General features: G+C 44.4%; 13 non-coding genes and 1 pseudogene across 13 annotated transcripts; all 14 read left to right on the top strand.

Moving 5' to 3' along the window:
• Positions 1 to 216: 216 nt before the first annotated feature.
• LOC141242052 (U2 spliceosomal RNA) lies at positions 217 to 407 on the top strand. Its single transcript, XR_012306701.1, has one exon. It is a non-coding gene; the product is annotated as a U2 spliceosomal RNA (small nuclear RNA).
• Positions 408 to 1,519: 1,112 nt separating this feature from the next.
• On the top strand, positions 1,520 to 1,710 carry LOC141242053 (U2 spliceosomal RNA). The gene has a single exon (XR_012306702.1). It is a non-coding gene; the product is annotated as a U2 spliceosomal RNA (small nuclear RNA).
• A 1,115-nt stretch (positions 1,711 to 2,825) lies between these two features.
• On the top strand, positions 2,826 to 3,016 carry LOC141242164 (U2 spliceosomal RNA). Its single transcript, XR_012306810.1, has one exon. It is a non-coding gene; the product is annotated as a U2 spliceosomal RNA (small nuclear RNA).
• Positions 3,017 to 4,128: 1,112 nt separating this feature from the next.
• LOC141242055 (U2 spliceosomal RNA) lies at positions 4,129 to 4,319 on the top strand. The gene has a single exon (XR_012306704.1). It is a non-coding gene; the product is annotated as a U2 spliceosomal RNA (small nuclear RNA).
• Positions 4,320 to 5,434: 1,115 nt separating this feature from the next.
• Positions 5,435 to 5,625, top strand: LOC141242167 (U2 spliceosomal RNA). Its single transcript, XR_012306813.1, has one exon. It is a non-coding gene; the product is annotated as a U2 spliceosomal RNA (small nuclear RNA).
• A 1,115-nt stretch (positions 5,626 to 6,740) lies between these two features.
• LOC141242056 (U2 spliceosomal RNA) lies at positions 6,741 to 6,931 on the top strand. Its single transcript, XR_012306705.1, has one exon. It is a non-coding gene; the product is annotated as a U2 spliceosomal RNA (small nuclear RNA).
• Positions 6,932 to 8,046: 1,115 nt separating this feature from the next.
• On the top strand, positions 8,047 to 8,237 carry LOC141242057 (U2 spliceosomal RNA). The gene has a single exon (XR_012306706.1). It is a non-coding gene; the product is annotated as a U2 spliceosomal RNA (small nuclear RNA).
• A 1,115-nt stretch (positions 8,238 to 9,352) lies between these two features.
• LOC141242058 (U2 spliceosomal RNA) lies at positions 9,353 to 9,543 on the top strand. The gene has a single exon (XR_012306707.1). It is a non-coding gene; the product is annotated as a U2 spliceosomal RNA (small nuclear RNA).
• Positions 9,544 to 15,649: 6,106 nt separating this feature from the next.
• LOC141242236 (U2 spliceosomal RNA) lies at positions 15,650 to 15,861 on the top strand (annotated as a pseudogene).
• A 1,115-nt stretch (positions 15,862 to 16,976) lies between these two features.
• On the top strand, positions 16,977 to 17,167 carry LOC141242059 (U2 spliceosomal RNA). The gene has a single exon (XR_012306708.1). It is a non-coding gene; the product is annotated as a U2 spliceosomal RNA (small nuclear RNA).
• A 1,115-nt stretch (positions 17,168 to 18,282) lies between these two features.
• Positions 18,283 to 18,473, top strand: LOC141242178 (U2 spliceosomal RNA). Its single transcript, XR_012306824.1, has one exon. It is a non-coding gene; the product is annotated as a U2 spliceosomal RNA (small nuclear RNA).
• A 1,115-nt stretch (positions 18,474 to 19,588) lies between these two features.
• Positions 19,589 to 19,779, top strand: LOC141242060 (U2 spliceosomal RNA). The gene has a single exon (XR_012306709.1). It is a non-coding gene; the product is annotated as a U2 spliceosomal RNA (small nuclear RNA).
• Positions 19,780 to 20,894: 1,115 nt separating this feature from the next.
• Positions 20,895 to 21,085, top strand: LOC141242182 (U2 spliceosomal RNA). The gene has a single exon (XR_012306827.1). It is a non-coding gene; the product is annotated as a U2 spliceosomal RNA (small nuclear RNA).
• A 1,115-nt stretch (positions 21,086 to 22,200) lies between these two features.
• LOC141242183 (U2 spliceosomal RNA) lies at positions 22,201 to 22,391 on the top strand. The gene has a single exon (XR_012306828.1). It is a non-coding gene; the product is annotated as a U2 spliceosomal RNA (small nuclear RNA).
• The last annotated feature ends 906 nt before the right edge of the window (positions 22,392 to 23,297 follow it).

The raw sequence follows: 23,297 nt of genomic DNA on the forward strand, positions 1-23,297 counted from the left end.
GGGAACAGCAGGGGGTGAAGGTGCTGTGTTTAAAGAGGTGGAGTTATGCAGATCTAAAACGCGTGGATTGCAGCAGCAGCAAGCCGAAAAGTGCAGGCATGTAAGGGATCTAGAGGTTGACAACATGTCTTCTTAACGGGAGTCCAGGAGCTCATCTCCACAAATGGACTTTTCAGGATCCTTGGGTGGCTCCGTAGTTTGAAACCAATTCTGGTTATCGCTTCTCGGCCTTTTGGCTAAGATCAAGTGTAGTATCTGTTCTTATCAGTTTAATATCTGATACGTCCCCTATCTGGGGACCATATATTAAATGGATTTTTAGAACAGGGAGATGGAAAAAGAGCTTGCTCTGTCCACTCCACGCATTGACCTGGTATTGCAGTATCTCCAGGACCGGTGCACCCCTTCTTTAATGCAGTTTCTAAAATCAGAAAGAATTGAATTCAATGTTTTTTGTTCATTTTGCTTGTTTGTCGGATTTGGGGATGGACTCTTTGGCTTTGCTTTTCTTCTCCTCATTGGATTTTTCATGTTCAAAGTTGCAGAAGCCAGATTACAAGCTCATTTTGGTTCAACTTCAGCAACTGTGCATTGCATTGCCATGTAATGTGATGCAATGCTATCTTTCTAGCTCTCCCTTTTTACTTCCTTTTGGATAAACAGACATATTAGGCAAGCATTTTGGAGCTTTCACCTAAATAACTACAGGTGGTGAGATAAGCTGCACAATATAATTGACCTTTCAGTATATTGTTGCACACACACCATCTATTTAGCAAATGCCCTTGTTATCAACAGCAGCCTTTTAAACTCACCTGAGCTAACAGGTATGTGCGCTGGTTACTCTGCTGCGCTTAAAATTTCTTTTTTGGTTTGCTACAATGCCTTTTCTGAAACGTTGTCTCCTTCTGCTGGAACACTGACTTCTTTCATTTAATGCCTGCAGACTATAAAAGAGAACCCAACCCAAAAAGTTTGGTTGATTAGTCTGTGGCATTCTGTTAAACTGTTGCTTATGGCGGTCTCTGTGAGCTTCTCAGCGACATTCAGCCAGCCAGGTATCCTGCCTGCAGTAGATGGAATGTGGCAATGGAACGCTGGCTGCGCGTGTCATAATAGGCTCTGAGCCTTTATATACCTGTGCACAGCAGCAGCCACCTTCAGTCTGCTGCTGGACAGCCAGCAGCAGCAGCAGGAGAGGTATGTAATCAGGAGCCCTCCTGCTAAGGGTAGACAGCTGCTCGTTCCACCCCACCCCCCGCCTTAATTGGTTCTCCTCCCTTCCAACGGTGTTGAGGCGGGTGGGAACAGCAGGGGGTGAAGGTGCTGTGTTTAAAGAGGTGGAGTTATGCAGATCTAAAACGCGTGGATTGCAGCAGCAGCAAGCCGAAAAGTGCAGGCATGTAAGGGATCTAGAGGTTGACAACATGTCTTCTTAACGGGAGTCCAGGAGCTCATCTCCACAAATGGACTTTTCAGGATCCTTGGGTGGCTCCGTAGTTTGAAACCAATTCTGGTTATCGCTTCTCGGCCTTTTGGCTAAGATCAAGTGTAGTATCTGTTCTTATCAGTTTAATATCTGATACGTCCCCTATCTGGGGACCATATATTAAATGGATTTTTAGAACAGGGAGATGGAAAAAGAGCTTGCTCTGTCCACTCCACGCATTGACCTGGTATTGCAGTATCTCCAGGACCGGTGCACCCCTTCTTTAATGCAGTTTCTAAAATCAGAAAGAATTGAATTCAATGTTTTTTGTTCATTTTGCTTGTTTGTCGGATTTGGGGATGGACTCTTTGGCTTTGCTTTTCTTCTCCTCATTGGATTTTTCATGTTCAAAGTTGCAGAAGCCAGATTACAAGCTCATTTTGGTTCAACTTCAGCAACTGTGCATTGCATTGCCATGTAATGTGATGCAATGCTATCTTTCTAGCTCTCCCTTTTTACTTCCTTTTGGATAAACAGACATATTAGGCAAGCATTTTGGAGCTTTCACCTAAATAACTACAGGTGGTGAGATAAGCTGCACAATATAATTGACCTTTCAGTATATTGTTGCACACACACCATCTATTTAGCAAATGCCCTTGTTATCAACAGCAGCCTTTTAAACTCACCTGAGCTAACAGGTATGTGCGCTGGTTACTCTGCTGCGCTTAAAATTTCTTTTTTGGTTTGCTACAATGCCTTTTCTGAAACGTTGTCTCCTTCTGCTGGAACACTGACTTCTTTCATTTAATGCCTGCAGACTATAAAAGAGAACCCAACCCAAAAAGTTTGGTTGATTAGTCTGTGGCATTCTGTTAAACTGTTGCTTATGGCGGTCTCTGTGAGCTTCTCAGCGACATTCAGCCAGCCAGGTATCCTGCCTGCAGTAGATGGAATGTGGCAATGGAACGCTGGCTGCGCGTGTCATAATAGGCTCTGAGCCTTTATATACCTGTGCACAGCAGCAGCCACCTTCAGTCTGCTGCTGGACAGCCAGCAGCAGCAGCAGCAGGAGAGGTATGTAATCAGGAGCCCTCCTGCTAAGGGTAGACAGCTGCTCGTTCCACCCCACCCCCCGCCTTAATTGGTTCTCCTCCCTTCCAAGGGTGTTGAGGCGGGTGGGAACAGCAGGGGGTGAAGGTGCTGTGTTTAAAGAGGTGGAGTTATGCAGATCTAAAACGCGTGGATTGCAGCAGCAGCAAGCCGAAAAGTGCAGGCATGTAAGGGATCTAGAGGTTGACAACATGTCTTCTTAACGGGAGTCCAGGAGCTCATCTCCACAAATGGACTTTTCAGGATCCTTGGGTGGCTCCGTAGTTTGAAACCAATTCTGGTTATCGCTTCTCGGCCTTTTGGCTAAGATCAAGTGTAGTATCTGTTCTTATCAGTTTAATATCTGATACGTCCCCTATCTGGGGACCATATATTAAATGGATTTTTAGAACAGGGTGATGGAAAAAGAGCTTGCTCTGTCCACTCCACGCATTGACCTGGTATTGCAGTATCTCCAGGACCGGTGCACCCCTTCTTTAATGCAGTTTCTAAAATCAGAAAGAATTGAATTCAATGTTTTTTGTTCATTTTGCTTGTTTGCCGGATTTGGGGATGGACTCTTTGGCTTTGCTTTTCTTCTCCTCATTGGATTTTTCATGTTCAAAGTTGCAGAAGCCAGATTACAAGCTCATTTTGGTTCAACTTCAGCAACTGTGCATTGCATTGCCATGTAATGTGATGCAATGCTATCTTTCTAGCTCTCCCTTTTTACTTCCTTTTGGATAAACAGACATATTAGGCAAGCATTTTGGAGCTTTCACCTAAATAACTACAGGTGGTGAGATAAGCTGCACAATATAATTGACCTTTCAGTATATTGTTGCACACACACCATCTATTTAGCAAATGCCCTTGTTATCAACAGCAGCCTTTTAAACTCACCTGAGCTAACAGGTATGTGCGCTGGTTACTCTGCTGCGCTTAAAATTTCTTTTTTGGTTTGCTACAATGCCTTTTCTGAAACGTTGTCTCCTTCTGCTGGAACACTGACTTCTTTCATTTAATGCCTGCAGACTATAAAAGAGAACCCAACCCAAAAAGTTTGGTTGATTAGTCTGTGGCATTCTGTTAAACTGTTGCTTATGGCGGTCTCTGTGAGCTTCTCAGCGACATTCAGCCAGCCAGGTATCCTGCCTGCAGTAGATGGAATGTGGCAATGGAACGCTGGCTGCGCGTGTCATAATAGGCTCTGAGCCTTTATATACCTGTGCACAGCAGCAGCCACCTTCAGTCTGCTGCTGGACAGCCAGCAGCAGCAGCAGGAGAGGTATGTAATCAGGAGCCCTCCTGCTAAGGGTAGACAGCTGCTCGTTCCACCCCACCCCCCGCCTTAATTGGTTCTCCTCCCTTCCAAGGGTGTTGAGGCGGGTGGGAACAGCAGGGGGTGAAGGTGCTGTGTTTAAAGAGGTGGAGTTATGCAGATCTAAAACGCGTGGATTGCAGCAGCAGCAAGCCGAAAAGTGCAGGCATGTAAGGGATCTTGAGGTTGACAACATGTCTTCTTAACGGGAGTCCAGGAGCTCATCTCCACAAATGGACTTTTCAGGATCCTTGGGTGGCTCCGTAGTTTGAAACCAATTCTGGTTATCGCTTCTCGGCCTTTTGGCTAAGATCAAGTGTAGTATCTGTTCTTATCAGTTTAATATCTGATACGTCCCCTATCTGGGGACCATATATTAAATGGATTTTTAGAACAGGGAGATGGAAAAAGAGCTTGCTCTGTCCACTCCACGCATTGACCTGGTATTGCAGTATCTCCAGGACCGGTGCACCCCTTCTTTAATGCAGTTTCTAAAATCAGAAAGAATTGAATTCAATGTTTTTTGTTCATTTTGCTTGTTTGTCGGATTTGGGGATGGACTCTTTTGCTTTGCTTTTCTTCTCCTCATTGGATTTTTCATGTTCAAAGTTGCAGAAGCCAGATTACAAGCTCATTTTGGTTCAACTTCAGCAACTGTGCATTGCATTGCCATGTAATGTGATGCAATGCTATCTTTCTAGCTCTCCCTTTTTACTTCCTTTTGGATAAACAGACATATTATTCAAGCATTTTGGAGCTTTCACCTAAATAACTACAGGTGGTGAGATAAGCTGCACAATATAATTGACCTTTCAGTATATTGTTGCACACACACCATCTATTTAGCAAATGCCCTTGTTATCAACAGCAGCCTTTTAAACTCACCTGAGCTAACAGGTATGTGCGCTGGTTACTCTGCTGCGCTTAAAATTTCTTTTTTGGTTTGCTACAATGCCTTTCCTGAAACGTTGTCTCCTTCTGCTGGAACACTGACTTCTTTCATTTAATGCCTGCAGACTATAAAAGAGAACCCAACCCAAAAAGTTTGGTTGATTAGTCTGTGGCATTCTGTTAAACTGTTGCTTATGGCGGTCTCTGTGAGCTTCTCAGCGACATTCAGCCAGCCAGGTATCCTGCCTGCAGTAGATGGAATGTGGCAATGGAACGCTGGCTGCGCGTGTCATAATAGGCTCTGAGCCTTTATATACCTGTGCACAGCAGCAGCCACCTTCAGTCTGCTGCTGGACAGCCAGCAGCAGCAGCAGCAGGAGAGGTATGTAATCAGGAGCCCTCCTGCTAAGGGTAGACAGCTGCTCGTTCCACCCCACCCCCCGCCTTAATTGGTTCTCCTCCCTTCCAACGGTGTTGAGGCGGGTGGGAACAGCAGGGGGTGAAGGTGCTGTGTTTAAAGAGGTGGAGTTATGCAGATCTAAAACGCGTGGATTGCAGCAGCAGCAAGCCGAAAAGTGCAGGCATGTAAGGGATCTAGAGGTTGACAACATGTCTTCTTAACGGGAGTCCAGGAGCTCATCTCCACAAATGGACTTTTCAGGATCCTTGGGTGGCTCCGTAGTTTGAAACCAATTCTGGTTATCGCTTCTCGGCCTTTTGGCTAAGATCAAGTGTAGTATCTGTTCTTATCAGTTTAATATCTGATACGTCCCCTATCTGGGGACCATATATTAAATGGATTTTTAGAACAGGGAGATGGAAAAAGAGCTTGCTCTGTCAGATCCACGCATTGACCTGGTATTGCAGTATCTCCAGGACCGGTGCACCCCTTCTTTAATGCAGTTTCTAAAATCAGAAAGAATTGAATTCAATGTTTTTTGTTCATTTTGCTTGTTTGTCGGATTTGGGGATGGACTCTTTGGCTTTGCTTTTCTTCTCCTCATTGGATTTTTCATGTTCAAAGTTGCAGAAGCCAGATTACAAGCTCATTTTGGTTCAACTTCAGCAACTGTGCATTGCATTGCCATGTAATGTGATGCAATGCTATCTTTCTAGCTCTCCCTTTTTACTTCCTTTTGGATAAACAGACATATTAGGCAAGCATTTTGGAGCTTTCACCTAAATAACTACAGGTGGTGAGATAAGCTGCACAATATAATTGACCTTTCAGTATATTGTTGCACACACACCATCTATTTAGCAAATGCCCTTGTTATCAACAGCAGCCTTTTAAACTCACCTGAGCTAACAGGTATGTGCGCTGGTTACTCTGCTGCGCTTAAAATTTCTTTTTTGGTTTGCTACAATGCCTTTTCTGAAACGTTGTCTCCTTCTGCTGGAACACTGACTTCTTTCATTTAATGCCTGCAGACTATAAAAGAGAACCCAACCCAAAAAGTTTGGTTGATTAGTCTGTGGCATTCTGTTAAACTGTTGCTTATGGCGGTCTCTGTGAGCTTCTCAGCGACATTCAGTCAGCCAGGTATCCTGCCTGCAGTAGATGGAATGTGGCAATGGAACGCTGGCTGCGCGTGTCATAATAGGCTCTGAGCCTTTATATACCTGTGCACAGCAGCAGCCACCTTCAGTTTGCTGCTGGACAGCCAGCAGCAGCAGCAGCAGGAGAGGTATGTAATCAGGAGCCCTCCTGCTAAGGGTAGACAGCTGCTCGTTCCACCCCACCCCCCGCCTTAATTGGTTCTCCTCCCTTCCAACGGTGTTGAGGCGGGTGGGAACAGCAGGGGGTGAAGGTGCTGTGTTTAAAGAGGTGGAGTTATGCAGATCTAAAACGCGTGGATTGCAGCAGCAGCAAGCCGAAAAGTGCAGGCATGTAAGGGATCTAGAGGTTGACAACATGTCTTCTTAACGGGAGTCCAGGAGCTCATCTCCACAAATGGACTTTTCAGGATCCTTGGGTGGCTCCGTAGTTTGAAACCAATTCTGGTTATCGCTTCTCGGCCTTTTGGCTAAGATCAAGTGTAGTATCTGTTCTTATCAGTTTAATATCTGATACGTCCCCTATCTGGGGACCATATATTAAATGGATTTTTAGAACAGGGAGATGGAAAAAGAGCTTGCTCTGTCCACTCCACGCATTGACCTGGTATTGCAGTATCTCCAGGACCGGTGCACCCCTTCTTTAATGCAGTTTCTAAAATCAGAAAGAATTGAATTCAATGTTTTTTGTTCATTTTGCTTGTTTGTCGGATTTGGGGATGGACTCTTTGGCTTTGCTTTTCTTCTCCTCATTGGATTTTTCATGTTCAAAGTTGCAGAAGCCAGATTACAAGCTCATTTTGGTTCAACTTCAGCAACTGTGCATTGCATTGCCATGTAATGTGATGCAATGCTATCTTTCTAGCTCTCCCTTTTTACTTCCTTTTGGATAAACAGACATATTAGGCAAGCATTTTGGAGCTTTCACCTAAATAACTACAGGTGGTGAGATAAGCTGCACAATATAATTGACCTTTCAGTATATTGTTGCACACACACCATCTATTTAGCAAATGCCCTTGTTATCAACAGCAGCCTTTTAAACTCACCTGAGCTAACAGGTATGTGCACTGGTTACTCTGCTGCGCTTAAAATTTCTTTTTTGGTTTGCTACAATGCCTTTTCTGAAACGTTGTCTCCTTCTGCTGGAACACTGACTTCTTTCATTTAATGCCTGCAGACTATAAAAGAGAACCCAACCCAAAAAGTTTGGTTGATTAGTCTGTGGCATTCTGTTAAACTGTTGCTTATGGCGGTCTCTGTGAGCTTCTCAGCGACATTCAGCCAGCCAGGTATCCTGCCTGCAGTAGATGGAATGTGGCAATGGAACGCTGGCTGCGCGTGTCATAATAGGCTCTGAGCCTTTATATACCTGTGCACAGCAGCAGCCACCTTCAGTCTGCTGCTGGACAGCCAGCAGCAGCAGCAGCAGGAGAGGTATGTAATCAGGAGCCCTCCTGCTAAGGGTAGACAGCTGCTCGTTCCACCCCACCCCCCGCCTTAATTGGTTCTCCTCCCTTCCAACGGTGTTGAGGCGGGTGGGAACAGCAGGGGGTGAAGGTGCTGTGTTTAAAGAGGTGGAGTTATGCAGATCTAAAACGCGTGGATTGCAGCAGCAGCAAGCCGAAAAGTGCAGGCATGTAAGGGATCTAGAGGTTGACAACATGTCTTCTTAACGGGAGTCCAGGAGCTCATCTCCACAAATGGACTTTTCAGGATCCTTGGGTGGCTCCGTAGTTTGAAACCAATTCTGGTTATCGCTTCTCGGCCTTTTGGCTAAGATCAAGTGTAGTATCTGTTCTTATCAGTTTAATATCTGATACGTCCCCTATCTGGGGACCATATATTAAATGGATTTTTAGAACAGGGAGATGGAAAAAGAGCTTGCTCTGTCCACTCCACGCATTGACCTGGTATTGCAGTATCTCCAGGACCGGTGCACCCCTTCTTTAATGCAGTTTCTAAAATCAGAAAGAATTGAATTCAATGTTTTTTGTTCATTTTGCTTGTTTGTCGGATTTGGGGATGGACTCTTTGGCTTTGCTTTTCTTCTCCTCATTGGATTTTTCATGTTCAAAGTTGCAGAAGCCAGATTACAAGCTCATTTTGGTTCAACTTCAGCAACTGTGCATTGCATTGCCATGTAATGTGATGCAATGCTATCTTTCTAGCTCTCCCTTTTTACTTCCTTTTGGATAAACAGACATATTAGGCAAGCATTTTGGAGCTTTCACCTAAATAACTACAGGTGGTGAGATAAGCTGCACAATATAATTGACCTTTCAGTATATTGTTGCACACACACCATCTATTTAGCAAATGCCCTTGTTATCAACAGCAGCCTTTTAAACTCACCTGAGCTAACAGGTATGTGCGCTGGTTACTCTGCTGCGCTTAAAATTTCTTTTTTGGTTTGCTACAATGCCTTTTCTGAAACGTTGTCTCCTTCTGCTGGAACACTGACTTCTTTCATTTAATGCCTGCAGACTATAAAAGAGAACCCAACCCAAAAAGTTTGGTTGATTAGTCTGTGGCATTCTGTTAAACTGTTGCTTATGGCGGTCTCTGTGAGCTTCTCAGCGACATTCAGCCAGCCAGGTATCCTGCCTGCAGTAGATGGAATGTGGCAATGGAACGCTGGCTGCGCGTGTCATAATAGGCTCTGAGCCTTTATATACCTGTGCACAGCAGCAGCCACCTTCAGTCTGCTGCTGGACAGCCAGCAGCAGCAGCAGCAGGAGAGGTATGTAATCAGGAGCCCTCCTGCTAAGGGTAGACAGCTGCTCGTTCCACCCCACCCCCCGCCTTAATTGGTTCTCCTCCCTTCCAACGGTGTTGAGGCGGGTGGGAACAGCAGGGGGTGAAGGTGCTGTGTTTAAAGAGGTGGAGTTATGCAGATCTAAAACGCGTGGATTGCAGCAGCAGCAAGCCGAAAAGTGCAGGCATGTAAGGGATCTAGAGGTTGACAACATGTCTTCTTAACGGGAGTCCAGGAGCTCATCTCCACAAATGGACTTTTCAGGATCCTTGGGTGGCTCCGTAGTTTGAAACCAATTCTGGTTATCGCTTCTCGGCCTTTTGGCTAAGATCAAGTGTAGTATCTGTTCTTATCAGTTTAATATCTGATACGTCCCCTATCTGGGGACCATATATTAAATGGATTTTTAGAACAGGGAGATGGAAAAAGAGCTTGCTCTGTCCACTCCACGCATTGACCTGGTATTGCAGTATCTCCAGGACCGGTGCACCCCTTCTTTAATGCAGTTTCTAAAATCAGAAAGAATTGAATTCAATGTTTTTTGTTCATTTTGCTTGTTTGTCGGATTTTGGGATGGACTCTTTGGCTTTGCTTTTCTTCTCCTCATTGGATTTTTCATGTTCAAAGTTGCAGAAGCCAGATTACAAGCTCATTTTGGTTCAACTTCAGCAACTGTGCATTGCATTGCCATGTAATGTGATGCAATGCTATCTTTCTAGCTCTCCCTTTTTACTTCCTTTTGGATAAACAGACATATTAGGCAAGCATTTTGGAGCTTTCACCTAAATAACTACAGGTGGTGAGATAAGCTGCACAATATAATTGACCTTTCAGTATATTGTTGCACACACACCATCTATTTAGCAAATGCCCTTGTTATCAACAGCAGCCTTTTAAACTCACCTGAGCTAACAGGTATGTGCGCTGGTTACTCTGCTGCGCTTAAAATTTCTTTTTTGGTTTGCTACAATGCCTTTTCTGAAACGTTGTCTCCTTCTGCTGGAACACTGACTTCTTTCATTTAATGCCTGCAGACTATAAAAGAGAACCCAACCCAAAAAGTTTGGTTGATTAGTCTGTGGCATTCTGTTAAACTGTTGCTTATGGCGGTCTCTGTGAGCTTCTCAGCGACATTCAGCCAGCCAGGTATCCTGCCTGCAGTAGATGGAATGTGGCAATGGAACGCTGGCTGCGCGTGTCATAATAGGCTCTGAGCCTTTATATACCTGTGCACAGCAGCAGCCACCTTCAGTCTGCTGCTGGACAGCCAGCAGCAGCAGCAGCAGGAGAGGTATGTAATCAGGAGCCCTCCTGCTAAGGGTAGACAGCTGCTCGTTCCACCCCACCCCCCGCCTTAATTGGTTCTCCTCCCTTCCAACGGTGTTGAGGCGGGTGGGAACAGCAGGGGGTGAAGGTGCTGTGTTTAAAGAGGTGGAGTTATGCAGATCTAAAACGCGTGGATTGCAGCAGCAGCAAGCCGAAAAGTGCAGGCATGTAAGGGATCTAGAGGTTGACAACATGTCTTCTTAACGGGAGTCCAGGAGCTCATCTCCACAAATGGACTTTTCAGGATCCTTGGGTGGCTCCGTAGTTTGAAACCAATTCTGGTTATCGCTTCTCGGCCTTTTGGCTCAGACCTAGTGTTTGGACAAGAGGTTCCTTGTGTACTAGCCCTCGGCCTTCCAGCATCGCCACTTCGGTGGCTTAAGCTGGATGCTGCTATAGGTGGAGAGTGAGGAGGAAACGAGAAGGCAATTCCTGAAGCGACCATGGGTGTCAAGCTTCGTTTTGCTGGGACCGGGGATCCCCGGGTCAAGAATGCTTTCCGTATCGACGTCTCTGAGGAGAAGAAGGACCATTTCTCGTTGTCATACCTGGTCAACGCCATTTTCTATGAAATCCTGAAGATCCAGAAGTCGGAGATCATCTGTTTGCAGGAGTTCAGAAGGGAGCATAGGTACGTCTTGGTGCTTTCTTCTATGGCGGCTTGCCAAAACCTTTTCAAAACTCTTCAAGTCCTTTCAGAGCACCCTCAGCTGGATGGACTTATCTTCACTGTACTCTACTCTAAGGGGGATATCCCGGTGGTAATATTCATGCACAACCCCTTTATCTCCCGGGATGATATCACTGCATTCCTGAGAAGACACTGCATTTTTGTGCAATTCTCCCATAAAATCTTAAATGGAGAAGGGCTGTGGACTGGGAAGTATAAATACTTTGTGAGGTTTGGGATAGACCCTCATGGTCCTGGAGGTATTCACTATCCTCCCCTGAACTTTACAATTGGAAGAGACTCTGGATATCTGTTTTTTCCCGAGGCGCCATTGTTCTGCAGGAGATGCAACATGTTCGGGCATATCCAGGATTTTTGCAAGCAATTGCCAAACTGTAGAAAGTGCAACAAGTACGGTCATCTGGCGAAGGATTGTTCCAACCCGGTGGTATGTGATGCCTGCGGGGAGGAAGGACATGTGATTCGGGATTGTAAGGCTAAAGTCAAGCCTAGGTCCTTCTCCGAAGTGACCAAAGGTAAGCCTACTGTCCCTGCTGTTACCCCACAGGTGACTACTGCAGAGATCAATGCTGAGACGGAGCCCCCTGAGGTTGAAGATCTGGTGGGTGAGGCCCAGAACCTGTTGGACCCTCCGGCCCCTGCTGGGCCAGGTATGGAGATCTCCGAGTTGGATGTGGACCTCCCTCATCAGTCCGAAATATGTGGTGAGGGTGACATGGATGTGTCTCTAGCTCGAACCCCTGCATTGTCCTGGGGTGCTACAGACGAAGAGGTGGCCAGGGATGGTGGCCAAGGAGACTTTACTTCTGGGAGGTCTTTTGATGATGATGATACTCCTGAACTGGCCAATAAAAAACCCAGACGAGAGTACTCACCTGCCAGCGGAGGGTGCGACAGTCCTGCAAGTGACCGCATTTACCCGCAGGATGTCTTCTCCCCTGATGCTCCTTACCTTGGCATCCCTGAGAGCATCAACACCTTTGGGGTGCTTTCCCAGTCTGATGATAATGGATGAGTATGGTGTGATCAACATTGAGTCATGTATTTCTTTTCATTAATTAATGTCTTGCCAATCTGGTTGGGATGTAGTGTCCCTAAATGTAAGGCAGATCAGATCTAAAATCAGAAGAACAACTGTTCTGGACTACCTGAAACATTTAGGTGCTGATGTTTTTTGCCTTCAGGAGTGTGGGATTCAGGATGCTCCTTGTGACAAAGACTGGCCTTACGGACAGCATATCTGGTCAGGGTCTAATCATAATAAAAATGATGGGGTGGGGATATTAGTTGGGAATAAAGAAATCTCTATTGATAGTTATATTGTGGTGGAGGTGGGCCGATGTTTAATTGCATTTTTGAGTTATAGAGGGTGGCGGGTCAGAATTATTAATTTATATTGCCCTACAGGGAAGGAAGAGCGGCTTGCTCTTCTTGAAAAATTAAGTTTTTTTCTTCCAGGGAAATCTCCCACTATTTTTGTTGGGGACGTTAATTGTGTCACAGAAGGAAAGTGTGACATAACAGGAAAGAAATTGTCCCATTTAATTTGTGATTTTTCCTTTTTAGATGCAGCAGTTGTTGTTCTTGGCATGCCACCACCGCCGACATACCATGCTGACCGTGGTGAGATTCATTCCAGAATTGATTTAATGTTATTTTCTAAAAATATGGTATGTTTGGATTTTTCTCAACAAAAGGTACCTTTTTCGGACCATGAATGTTTGAGAGGCGTGTTTTGTGCGAATGGTGACCAAGTGTATGGCGGTGGGGTATGGAAGTTGAATGCAAGGCTGTTAGAGGATGATGAGGTGATGAATGAGTTTAATGTAAAGTATGAAAGATGGAGAATGCGTAAGAAGGATTTTGTGTGTGTTCTTGACTGGTGGGACTGGGTGAAAGTGCAATTTAAAACTTTCTTCAAAAAGTGGGGCTATAGAAAAGCTGCCAGATATAGGAATAGGTTTAATGACCTTAATAGACGGATTGACTGGTTGAGAAAGTGTGTTGCAAGTGGTTTGGAGATGTCTGATCAACTTACTGAGGCTAAGAATGAATTGAAGCGTGTGTTGGATGAGAAAGGAAAGGAAATTATATATCGTACTAAAATTGAGCACCTGGAGAAAAATGAGAAGTGTACGAGGTTCTTTTTTAAAAAAATGAATGGTAGGAAGACTGATATGAATGAAGTTGTGAATGAAAGTGGAACCAACTGTATGGGTGAGGATGTGCTGAAAGAAGTGAATAGGTTTTATAGCAAGTTGTATGATGAGAAATGGATTGACTCTGGGCTTGTGTCATATGTTCTGAATGGTGTGGAGAAAATACTTGATTCTGAGGAGCGTGATCTATTGTGTGAGGATGTAGTTCTGGATGAAGTGAAGAATGTGGTGTGGAGTGCTAAAAAGAGTAAGACTCCTGGGAAAGATGGTATACCTGTAGAGTTGTATGTGAAAGCATGGGAAGTTTTGGGAACAGATTTGACTGAGGTATGTAAGTATATGTGGGTGAATGGTAGGTTGTGTGAATCAATGAAAGAAGGAGTGGTTGTGCTTGTGTATAAAAAGGGTGAGAGGAAACGTTTGGAAAACTGGAGACCAATAACACTGCTGAATTCGGATTATAAGGTCTACAGTAAGTTACTGGCAAATCGTATGCGTGAAGTGATTGGTAGTGTTGTGGAGGAGGACCAAGTATGTGCAGTGCCTGGAAGAAGTATGAGTGATAACTTGTTATTGTTGAGAGATATGATTGGGGATTGCAAGGATAGAAAGCAGAAATGTATGACTTTAGCTATTGATTTTGAGAAGGCGTTTGACAGGGTTTCGCATGTGTTTTTGTTTAAAGTACTGGAAAGAATGGGGTTTCCTAGAGAATTTGTGAATTGTGTAAAATCATTGTATGATTGTGTGTCAAGTGAGTTCTTGGTTAATGGGTGGCTGTGTGACAAAGTGAAGATTAGGTCAGGAGTAAGGCAGGGGTGTCCTATGTCCCCCGTCTTATTTGTATGTGTAATAGAAACATTGTTATGTTTGATTAGACGGGATAAAATGATGAGAGGTTTGTTGGTGCCTGGTAGTGGTGGTAAGCATGTGAAAGTGTTAGGTTATATGGATGATGTTGTGGTTGTGAGTGAAAGTATGGCTTCTTTGAGTAGAATTAAATTGCTTTTGGATTTTTTTGTTGGTGCGTCTGGTTTTAGGGTAAATTGGAATAAATGTAGTTTTAAATGTTTTGGAGATAGTAGTATTCGTATGGATGGTGTAAAGTGTGAAGAGGGTGCAATCAAGATTTTGGGCGTATTATTTAATGATGACTTAAAAGGGAATGAAAGTTGGGAAGAGTGTGGTATGCGGGTTGAACGTAAATTGAATTTTTGGCGAATGAGAGAATTGACTCTGCGTGGTAAGGTGTTAATTATCAAAGCAGTGATTCTCCCTATCCTGCTTTATGTGGCGACTGTTTTTCCTTCTCCTTACAGGAAAATTAAGAGAATAGAGAAGTTGGTATTCACATTCCTGTGGTGTAGTAAGATGGAGAAGTTGAAGCGGGAGAGCCTTTTTAAGGCTTGTCAGCATGGTGGGCTGGCCTTTCCCAATATTGAAGTTTTTTTAGGCCTTAATTATATTAAGACTGTGGTTATTTTGCTGGGTAAAGGCAATAAAGGTGCTTTTATGGCTAATTATTCTGCTGGATGGATGTTGTATGGGTTATGCTGGAGGAAGAGAGATGCGAGTGTGCCTGTGGCCTTTAAGTGTCCTGTTTGGTATGAGGTGATTGAGAAATTTGTGAGAAAGCATGATTTGTTGAGTGTGGGAATGAATGATTTTAGAATGACCAAGAATGTGGTGAAAAGAATGAGTGCAAATGAGGTAGAGTGTAATATTGTTGGGCTGAGAGGGAATGAGGTTTCAGATGCATGGAAGAAGTTAGATACGTATGGGATGTCAAACAAACAGAAGGATGTGGTGTGGATGACTTTACATAATATTTTACCTGTGAGAGAAGTGCAGAAGAAAAGAGAGTTGATAAGAACAGATGTGTGTCCGAGAGTGGGATGTGGTGGTTGTGAGACTGTCAGGCATGTTATGTGGGATTGTGAGTACGCGTACAGTGTGTGGAAGTGTGTAGGTGGATTGTGTAAGGGTTTAGCAGGCGTGAATTTTGTGGATTGGCGTGTGGCGATGTTTGGAATTGGTGCGTGTAGTCGGTCTAAAGATAGAATTTTATGGTTGATAATGGCTTGTGTGATGGAGAGTTTGTGGGATGCAAGGAACCTTGGACTTTTCAAAAGGAAATCTTTATCAGTGAATGAATGTGTTAGACTTATTCTTTCAAGACTATACCTGATATATAAGTTGGACAGCAGAGGCGGTGGTGGCACAGATGCCGAAGGGATTTGGAAATTTAAAAAGTGGCATTACCTTATCAAATACCAGTGATTTTTTTCTTTGTGATTCCTTGAAGTTTCTGCATTTGTGTTACGTAAAGGATGTTCCCTTGTGATTATATTTCGTCTTATACTACTGCTAAATAAATAGAACCATGATGATGAGAAGTTTTAAGTAGCAAATTTTGGAGAAATTCATACTGTTTGCTAAAAAACTAAACTGAATGGTTTAAAAAAAAAAAAAAAAAAAAAAAAATCTGTTCTTATCAGTTTAATATCTGATACGTCCCCTATCTGGGGACCATATAATAAATGGATTTTTAGAACAGGGAGATGGAAAACGAGCTTGCTCTGTCCACTCCACGCATTGACCTGGTATTGCAGTATCTCCAGGACCGGTGCACCCCTTCTTTAATGCAGTTTCTAAAATCAGAAAGAATTGAATTCAATGTTTTTTGTTCATTTTGCTTGTTTGTCGGATTTGGGGATGGACTCTTTGGCTTTGCTTTTCTTCTCCTCATTGGATTTTTCATGTTCAAAGTTGCAGAAGCCAGATTACAAGCTCATTTTGGTTCAACTTCAGCAACTGTGCATTGCATTGCCATGTAATGTGATGCAATGCTATCTTTCTAGCTCTCCCTTTTTACTTCCTTTTGGATAAACAGACATATTAGGCAAGCATTTTGGAGCTTTCACCTAAATAACTACAGGTGGTGAGATAAGCTGCACAATATAATTGACCTTTCAGTATATTGTTGCACACACACCATCTATTTAGCAAATGCCCTTGTTATCAACAGCAGCCTTTTAAACTCACCTGAGCTAACAGGTATGTGCGCTGGTTACTCTGCTGCGCTTAAAATTTCTTTTTTGGTTTGCTACAATGCCTTTTCTGAAACGTTGTCTCCTTCTGCTGGAACACTGACTTCTTTCATTTAATGCCTGCAGACTATAAAAGAGAACCCAACCCAAAAAGTTTGGTTGATTAGTCTGTGGCATTCTGTTAAACTGTTGCTTATGGCGGTCTCTGTGAGCTTCTCAGCGACATTCAGCCAGCCAGGTATCCTGCCTGCAGTAGATGGAATGTGGCAATGGAACGCTGGCTGCGCGTGTCATAATAGGCTCTGAGCCTTTATATACCTGTGCACAGCAGCAGCCACCTTCAGTCTGCTGCTGGACAGCCAGCAGCAGCAGCAGCAGGAGAGGTATGTAATCAGGAGCCCTCCTGCTAAGGGTAGACAGCTGCTCGTTCCACCCCACCCCCCGCCTTAATTGGTTCTCCTCCCTTCCAACGGTGTTGAGGCGGGTGGGAACAGCAGGGGGTGAAGGTGCTGTGTTTAAAGAGGTGGAGTTATGCAGATCTAAAACGCGTGGATTGCAGCAGCAGCAAGCCGAAAAGTGCAGGCATGTAAGGGATCTAGAGGTTGACAACATGTCTTCTTAACGGGAGTCCAGGAGCTCATCTCCACAAATGGACTTTTCAGGATCCTTGGGTGGCTCCGTAGTTTGAAACCAATTCTGGTTATCGCTTCTCGGCCTTTTGGCTAAGATCAAGTGTAGTATCTGTTCTTATCAGTTTAATATCTGATACGTCCCCTATCTGGGGACCATATATTAAATGGATTTTTAGAACAGGGAGATGGAAAAAGAGCTTGCTCTGTCCACTCCACGCATTGACCTGGTATTGCAGTATCTCCAGGACCGGTGCACCCCTTCTTTAATGCAGTTTCTAAAATCAGAAAGAATTGAATTCAAAGTTTTTTGTTCATTTTGCTTGTTTGTCGGATTTGGGGATGGACTCTTTGGCTTTGCTTTTCTTCTCCTCATTGGATTTTTCATGTTCAAAGTTGCAGAAGCCAGATTACAAGCTCATTTTGGTTCAACTTCAGCAACTGTGCATTGCATTGCCATGTAATGTGATGCAATGCTATCTTTCTAGCTCTCCCTTTTTACTTCCTTTTGGATAAACAGACATATTAGGCAAGCATTTTGGAGCTTTCACCTAAATAACTACAGGTGGTGAGATAAGCTGCACAATATAATTGACCTTTCAGTATATTGTTGCACACACACCATCTATTTAGCAAATGCCCTTGTTATCAACAGCAGCCTTTTAAACTCACCTGAGCTAACAGGTATGTGCGCTGGTTACTCTGCTGCGCTTAAAATTTCTTTTTTGGTTTGCTACAATGCCTTTTCTGAAACGTTGTCTCCTTCTGCTGGAACACTGACTTCTTTCATTTAATGCCTGCAGACTATAAAAGAGAACCCAACCCAAAAAGTTTGGTTGATTAGTCTGTGGCATTCTGTTAAACTGTTGCTTATGGCGGTCTCTGTGAGCTTCTCAGCGACATTCAGCCAGCCAGGTATCCTGCCTGCAGTAGATGGAATGTGGCAATGGAACGCTGGCTGCGCGTGTCATAATAGGCTCTGAGCCTTTATATACCTGTGCACAGCAGCAGCCACCTTCAGTCTGCTGCTGGACAGCCAGCAGCAGCAGCAGCAGGAGAGGTATGTAATCAGGAGCCCTCCTGCTAAGGGTAGACAGCTGCTCGTTCCACCCCACCCCCCGCCTTAATTGGTTCTCCTCCCTTCCAACGGTGTTGAGGCGGGTGGGAACAGCAGGGGGTGAAGGTGCTGTGTTTAAAGAGGTGGAGTTATGCAGATCTAAAACGCGTGGATTGCAGCAGCAGCAAGCCGAAAAGTGCAGGCATGTAAGGGATCTAGAGGTTGACAACATGTCTTCTTAACGGGAGTCCAGGAGCTCATCTCCACAAATGGACTTTTCAGGATCCTTGGGTGGCTCCGTAGTTTGAAACCAATTCTGGTTATCGCTTCTCGGCCTTTTGGCTAAGATCAAGTGTAGTATCTGTTCTTATCAGTTTAATATCTGATACGCCCCCTATCTGGGGACCATATATTAAATGGATTTTTAGAACAGGGAGATGGAAAAAGAGCTTGCTCTGTCCACTCCACGCATTGACCTGGTATTGCAGTATCTCCAGGACCGGTGCACCCCTTCTTTAATGCAGTTTCTAAAATCAGAAAGAATTGAATTCAATGTTTTTTGTTCATTTTGCTTGTTTGTCGGATTTGGGGATGGACTCTTTGGCTTTGCTTTTCTTCTCCTCATTGGATTTTTCATGTTCAAAGTTGCAGAAGCCAGATTACAAGCTCATTTTGGTTCAACTTCAGCAACTGTGCATTGCATTGCCATGTAATGTGATGCAATGCTATCTTTCTAGCTCTCCCTTTTTACTTCCTTTTGGATAAACAGACATATTAGGCAAGCATTTTGGAGCTTTCACCTAAATAACTACAGGTGGTGAGATAAGCTGCACAATATAATTGACCTTTCAGTATATTGTTGCACACACACCATCTATTTAGCAAATGCCCTTGTTATCAACAGCAGCCTTTTAAACTCACCTGAGCTAACAGGTATGTGCGCTGGTTACTCTGCTGCGCTTAAAATTTCTTTTTTGGTTTGCTACAATGCCTTTTCTGAAACGTTGTCTCCTTCTGCTGGAACACTGACTTCTTTCATTTAATGCCTGCAGACTATAAAAGAGAACCCAACCCAAAAAGTTTGGTTGATTAGTCTGTGGCATTCTGTTAAACTGTTGCTTATGGCGGTCTCTGTGAGCTTCTCAGCGACATTCAGCCAGCCAGGTATCCTGCCTGCAGTAGATGGAATGTGGCAATGGAACGCTGGCTGCGCGTGTCATAATAGGCTCTGAGCCTTTATATACCTGTGCACAGCAGCAGCCACCTTCAGTCTGCTGCTGGACAGCCAGCAGCAGCAGCAGCAGGAGAGGTATGTAATCAGGAGCCCTCCTGCTAAGGGTAGACAGCTGCTCGTTCCACCCCACCCCCCGCCTTAATTGGTTCTCCTCCCTTCCAACGGTGTTGAGGCGGGTGGGAACAGCAAGGGGTGAAGGTGCTGTGTTTAAAGAGGTGGAGTTATGCAGATCTAAAACGCGTGGATTGCAGCAGCAGCAAGCCGAAAAGTGCAGGCATGTAAGGGATCTAGAGGTTGACAACATGTCTTCTTAACGGGAGTCCAGGAGCTCATCTCCACAAATGGACTTTTCAGGATCCTTGGGTGGCTCCGTAGTTTGAAACCAATTCTGGTTATCGCTTCTCGGCCTTTTGGCTAAGATCAAGTGTAGTATCTGTTCTTATCAGTTTAATATCTGATACGTCCCCTATCTGGGGACCATATATTAAATGGATTTTTAGAACAGGGAGATGGAAAAAGAGCTTGCTCTGTCCACTCCACGCATTGACCTGGTATTGCAGTATCTCCAGGACCGGTGCACCCCTTCTTTAATGCAGTTTCTAAAATCAGAAAGAATTGAATTCAATGTTTTTTGTTCATTTTGCTTGTTTGTCGGATTTGGGGATGGACTCTTTGGCTTTGCTTTTCTTCTCCTCATTGGATTTTTCATGTTCAAAGTTGCAGAAGCCAGATTACAAGCTCATTTTGGTTCAACTTCAGCAACTGTGCATTGCATTGCCATGTAATGTGATGCAATGCTATCTTTCTAGCTCTCCCTTTTTACTTCCTTTTGGATAAACAGACATATTAGGCAAGCATTTTGGAGCTTTCACCTAAATAACTACAGGTGGTGAGATAAGCTGCACAATATAATTGACCTTTCAGTATATTGTTGCACACACACCATCTATTTAGCAAATGCCCTTGTTATCAACAGCAGCCTTTTAAACTCACCTGAGCTAACAGGTATGTGCGCTGGTTACTCTGCTGCGCTTAAAATTTCTTTTTTGGTTTGCTACAATGCCTTTTCTGAAACGTTGTCTCCTTCTGCTGGAACACTGACTTCTTTCATTTAATGCCTGCAGACTATAAAAGAGAACCCAACCCAAAAAGTTTGGTTGATTAGTCTGTGGCATTCTGTTAAACTGTTGCTTATGGCGGTCTCTGTGAGCTTCTCAGCGACATTCAGCCAGCCAGGTATCCTGCCTGCAGTAGATGGAATGTGGCAATGGAACGCTGGCTGCGCGTGTCATAATAGGCTCTGAGCCTTTATATACCTGTGCACAGCAGCAGCCACCTTCAGTCTGCTGCTGGACAGCCAGCAGCAGCAGCAGCAGGAGAGGTATGTAATCAGGAGCCCTCCTGCTAAGGGTAGACAGCTGCTCGTTCCACCCCACCCCCCGCCTTAATTGGTTCTCCTCCCTTCCAACGGTGTTGAGGCGGGTGGGAACAGCAGGGGGTGAAGTTGCTGTGTTTAAAGAGGTGGAGTTATGCAGATCTAAAACGCGTGGATTGCAGCAGCAGCAAGCCGAAAAGTGCAGGCATGTAAGGGATCTAGAGGTTGACAACATGTCTTCTTAACGGGAGTCCAGGAGCTCATCTCCACAAATGGACTTTTCAGGATCCTTGGGTGGCTCCGTAGTTTGAAACCAATTCTGGTTATCGCTTCTCGGCCTTTTGGCTAAGATCAAGTGTACTATCTGTTCTTATCAGTTTAATATCTGATACGTCCCCTATCTGGGGACCATATATTAAATGGATTTTTAGAACAGGGAGATGGAAAAAGAGCTTGCTCTGTCCACTCCACGCATTGACCTGGTATTGCAGTATCTCCAGGACCGGTGCACCCCTTCTTTAATGCAGTTTCTAAAATCAGAAAGAATTGAATTCAATGTTTTTTGTTCATTTTGCTTGTTTGTCGGATTTGGGGATGGACTCTTTGGCTTTGCTTTTCTTCTCCTCATTGGATTTTTCATGTTCAAAGTTGCAGAAGCCAGATTACAAGCTCATTTTGGTTCAACTTCAGCAACTGTGCATTGCATTGCCATGTAATGTGATGCAATGCTATCTTTCTAGCTCTCCCTTTTTACTTCCTTTTGGATAAACAGACATATTAGGCAAGCATTTTGGAGCTTTCACCTAAATAACTACAGGTGGTGAGATAAGCTGCACAATATAATTGACCTTTCAGTATATTGTTGCACACACACCATCTATTTAGCAAATGCCCTTGTTATCAACAGCAGCCTTTTAAACTCACCTGAGCTAACAGGTATGTGCGCTGGTTACTCTGCTGCGCTTAAAATTTCTTTTTTGGTTTGCTACAATGCCTTTTCTGAAACGTTGTCTCCTTCTGCTGGAACACTGACTTCTTTCATTTAATGCCTGCAGACTATAAAAGAGAACCCAACCCAAAAAGTTTGGTTGATTAGTCTGTGGCATTCTGTTAAACTGTTGCTTATGGCGGTCTCTGTGAGCTTCTCAGCGACATTCAGCCAGCCAGGTATCCTGCCTGCAGTAGATGGAATGTGGCAATGGAACGCTGGCTGCGCGTGTCATAATAGGCTCTGAGCCTTTATATACCTGTGCACAGCAGCAGCCACCTTCAGTCTGCTGCTGGACAGCCAGCAGCAGCAGCAGCAGGAGAGGTATGTAATCAGGAGCCCTCCTGCTAAGGGTAGACAGCTGCTCGTTCCACCCCACCCCCCGCCTTAATTGGTTCTCCTCCCTTCCAACGGTGTTGAGGCGGGTGGGAACAGCAGGGGGTGAAGGTGCTGTGTTTAAAGAGGTGGAGTTATGCAGATCTAAAACGCGTGGATTGCAGCAGCAGCAAGCCGAAAAGTGCAGGCATGTAAGGGATCTAGAGGTTGACAACATGTCTTCTTAACGGGAGTCCAGGAGCTCATCTCCACAAATGGACTTTTCAGGATCCTTGGGTGGCTCCGTAGTTTGAAACCAATTCTGGTTATCGCTTCTCGGCCTTTTGGCTAAGATCAAGTGTACTATCTGTTCTTATCAGTTTAATATCTGATACGTCCCCTATCTGGGGACCATATATTAAATGGATTTTTAGAACAGGGAGATGGAAAAAGAGCTTGCTCTGTCCACTCCACGCATTGACCTGGTATTGCAGTATCTCCAGGACCGGTGCACCCCTTCTTTAATGCAGTTTCTAAAATCAGAAAGAATTGAATTCAATGTTTTTTGTTCATTTTGCTTGTTTGTCGGATTTGGGGATGGACTCTTTGGCTTTGCTTTTCTTCTCCTCATTGGATTTTTCATGTTCAAAGTTGCAGAAGCCAGATTACAAGCTCATTTTGGTTCAACTTCAGCAACTGTGCATTGCATTGCCATGTAATGTGATGCAATGCTATCTTTCTAGCTCTCCCTTTTTACTTCCTTTTGGATAAACAGACATATTAGGCAAGCATTTTGGAGCTTTCACCTAAATAACTACAGGTGGTGAGATAAGCTGCACAATATAATTGACCTTTCAGTATATTGTTGCACACACACCATCTATTTAGCAAATGCCCTTGTTATCAACAGCAGCCTTTTAAACTCACCTGAGCTAACAGGTATGTGCGCTGGTTACTCTGCTGCGCTTAAAATGTCTTTTTTGGTTTGCTACAATGCCTTTTCTGAAACGTTGTCTCCTTCTGCTGGAACACTGACTTCTTTCATTTAATGCCTGCAGACTATAAAAGAGAACCCAACCCAAAAAGTTTGGTTGATTAGTCTGTGGCATTCTGTTAAACTGTTGCTTATGGCGGTCTCTGTGAGCTTCTCAGCGACATTCAGCCAGCCAGGTATCCTGCCTGCAGTAGTTGGAATGTGGCAATGGAACGCTGGCTGCGCGTGTCATAATAGGCTCTGAGCCTTTATATACCTGTGCACAGCAGCAGCCACCTTCAGTCTGCTGCTGGACAGCCAGCAGCAGCAGCAGCAGGAGAGGTATGTAATCAGGAGCCCTCCTGCTAAGGGTAGACAGCTGCTCGTTCCACCCCACCCCCCGCCTTAATTGGTTCTCCTCCCTTCCAACGGTGTTGAGGCGGGTGGGAACA

This window comes from Phyllobates terribilis, unplaced genomic scaffold (genome assembly GCF_046119375.1).
Source record: "Phyllobates terribilis strain yellow unplaced genomic scaffold, ASM4611937v1 Scaffold_1031__1_contigs__length_461108, whole genome shotgun sequence".
Lineage (NCBI taxonomy): Eukaryota > Metazoa > Chordata > Amphibia > Anura > Dendrobatidae > Phyllobates > Phyllobates terribilis.